Here is a 317-nt window from a genome sequence, read left to right as displayed (position 1 = left end):
GGCCGACTCACGTGTTTAATATCGTCCCATTCATCCGGACTTCCATTCAGGCGGTGTGTAGGCACTGCTGTTATTATATTTACATTATCGTTCTTCTTGTTACCGTTTTCTTTTCTCTCCGGCTCTTACTTTACTCCTTTTTCTCGTTTATTCGTTTATGTTATCTGGTTTCATTTACCTTCATCCGTCTCTTGTCGCTCTTTGTCCATTTACGAGCGCGGTGATGTGCTTTGTAAATCGTCGCGGACAAAAAATTGGCGAAACGTTTTTGAATGACGATAAATATTCGCGGTCGTAATGGACACTCCCGTTGCGTT

Source organism: Penaeus monodon, chromosome 19 (genome assembly GCF_015228065.2).
Source record: "Penaeus monodon isolate SGIC_2016 chromosome 19, NSTDA_Pmon_1, whole genome shotgun sequence".
In the NCBI taxonomy this organism is placed as follows: domain Eukaryota; kingdom Metazoa; phylum Arthropoda; class Malacostraca; order Decapoda; family Penaeidae; genus Penaeus; species Penaeus monodon.
This window is presented reverse-complemented; position numbering follows the sequence as displayed.